Raw genomic sequence first — 2,790 nt, forward strand, 5'->3', positions numbered from 1 at the left:
AAAATAAAATATCAAAAAAGGGCAGGGTGGGTAGCCCAGTAATAGTTTCCATTAGTACAAAAACAAAACAAAACTAATTAATTATTTAAAAGAAGAAAAGAAAAAGAATTAAGAAAGCATATATGTATACTCTATCCCCCAAGGTTAATATGGTAACTACGAGGGCTGGGGCTGGGGCTCAGCGGTAGAGCACTTGCCTAGCACATTCGAGGCGCTGGGTCCTCAGCACCACATAAAAATAAATAAATAAAATAAAAGTATAAAGAAATATATGGTAACTGTGAGTGATTAGCAATTCTATCCCTGCTGACCAGAATACAATATATTATATAACTTGTGGAATAGGAAATAAGGAGATCGATTTTTGAGCAGAATTTTTTCCCCTAATACTAAATTCTAAAATAAAATAAACCTCTCATATGATGCCTTATATAGGAAACATTATGCAATATTTGAATTACTATTTTCAATAGTTTTATAGCAATCTAGTCCTTATACTCTCTTAATAATAAACTCGGTGATAGGGATTCTGGAAAGAGAGCTAAGCTAATGTCACATAAATATATAGATTTATGGTGATGAATGCAATAAATAAACAGATCTTAAAATTCACAAAAAGTAGATGTTAGGTCATTTCAAAGAAGGTTTATGGGGCTATGAAACCAGGAGCTAATATTATGACCAAAGATTAAATTTCTCCCTAGGGCATTAGAGTCCCTGAATAGTGCTGTGTTTTTCTGAGGAAATATAAGATTATCCAGTTATAATTATGACATAATCCATGATTGATTATTTAGGATATTAAATAAATGTTTCAAAGCCTTAGAAGAAAAAAAAGGGGGGAGTGTGCTTTAGCTGTAGCTTAGAGGCAGAGCACTTGCCTAGCATGTGCAAGGCACTAGGTTTGATCTTCATCACCACATAAAAATAGACAAATAAAATAAAGGCATTCTGTCCACCTACAACTACAAAAAGAAAAAAAGAAAAAAGAAAAAGAAAAGAAAAAGTCCTAGGGATGTAGCTCAGTGGTAGAGCATTTGCCTCCCACTTTGCAGGGCCCTGAGTTCATTCATGATAGAATTTAATATTGCTGATTGATAGAAAATAGATACATCTTGTTGTATTCATAACAAGCAAGCAAGTGGCAAGACTAACATTCTGATAGGCAAATTAAGAAACCTGTCTACTACTATAAACTTCCCAAAACCCTCTGCTCTGAAGAAAGGTAAACTACAGAATACCTGGACAAGGGCTAGAATTTTCCTTCAAGAAATATTTTGCCTTCACTCTAGTAACTGGTTTAGATCCCTGAAGAAACACACAAATCTGCAGAAATGAGTGCCACTCATTCTCCTAGCAAATTGTGCTTAGGCAGAATCTGGTAGAAATAAGTTTAGCCTGAAATATTTTCAGAGCCAGTATCTTCAATTTTGCCACTCAGCTGCAGAAAGCCCCATAATGCTATGAAACATTTCATTCTGAGCATCACAATTTCCTGATGTGCCTGCCAGAGGGAATTAGCTGCAGAAGGGACAACCAACCACCTGCATAACTTGACCTGCTGCATGGAGTTTTTAATTCTGGTCAATGTCCAGGGAAAGCAATAATTGACACTTGAGTCATTCTTTCTGACATTAGATAGTAGGAACAATTGCTTATAGAGATCTCTTATAATAGATACCATTAAAACCACCCCATACCATATGAGGCATACCTGTGTGATTTTCTTTGGCAAAAGGGCTTGCATTCCAGTCATCAAAAAATGTCCTCCCATTAAGTGGGCGTGGTGGGGCATACCTGTAATCCCAGTGGTTTGGGAGATTGAGGCAGGAAGATCAAGAGTTCAAAGGTGGCCTCAGCAAAAAGAGAGGTGTGAAGCAACTCACTTGGCAACAGTAAGACCCTGTCTCTAAATAAAATACAAAATAGGGTTGGGGATATGGCTCAGTGGCTGATGCCCCTGAGTTCAAAAAAGGGTTCCCATGATGGAGATTAGGGCCTATTTTTTCTTCTATTAGACACAGGGTCTCTTGTTGTATTCCTAGTCCTTGATCCATTTGGAATTGAGTTTTATACATGGTGAGAGATAGGAGTTTAATTTCATTTTTGTTGCATATGGATTTCCAGTTTTCCAAGCACCGTTTGTTGAAGAGGCTATCTTTTCTCCAGTGCATGTTCTTGGCACCCTTGTCTAATTAAGGTAATTTTGTGGGTTAGTCTCTGTGTCCTCTATTCTGTACTATTGGTCTACCAGTCTGTTTTGGTGCCAATACTATGCTGCTTTTTGTTACTATTGCTCTGTAGTATAGTTAGAGGTCTGGTATAGTGATGCCACTTGCTTCACTCTTCCTGCCAATGATTGCTTTAGCTATTCTGAGTCTCTTATTTTTCCAGATGAATTTCATGATTGATTTTTCTATTTCTATGAGGAATGCCATTGGGATTTTGATGGGAATTACATTAAATCTGTATAGTGATTTTGGTAGTATGGTTATTTTGATGATATTAATTCTGCCTATCCAAGGTAGATCTTTCCATCTTGTAAAGAAACCTAAGTTAACATAAGCTAAGGAATAGATAAAACAGTCTTGTTTCATAATCCTTGAGGTTGTTATTGGATCTCACCCTTTTTCTTGGCTCCCTTGAATATCAAATGGGCATCCAAAGAAAGGTATTTAAAGGCTTCATGATTTAGGGATCTCACTGGACACCATGGCATACACCTATAATCCCAGCAATTTGGGAGGCTGAAGCAGGAAGACTGTAGCAAGGAGGCCATCCTTGGCATGT

At 37.1% G+C, this 2,790-nt stretch overlaps 1 non-coding gene across 1 annotated transcript; it reads left to right on the forward strand.

The window, feature by feature from the left end:
• The first annotated feature begins 627 nt into the window (after window positions 1–627).
• LOC113185986 (small nucleolar RNA SNORA25) lies at window positions 628–753 on the forward strand. The gene has a single exon (XR_003301205.1). It is a non-coding gene; the product is annotated as a small nucleolar RNA SNORA25 (small nucleolar RNA).
• Window positions 754–2,790: the final 2,037 nt, after the last annotated feature.

The sequence above is a fragment of the Urocitellus parryii genome, chromosome 1 (genome assembly GCF_045843805.1).
Source record: "Urocitellus parryii isolate mUroPar1 chromosome 1, mUroPar1.hap1, whole genome shotgun sequence".
Taxonomy (NCBI): domain Eukaryota; kingdom Metazoa; phylum Chordata; class Mammalia; order Rodentia; family Sciuridae; genus Urocitellus; species Urocitellus parryii.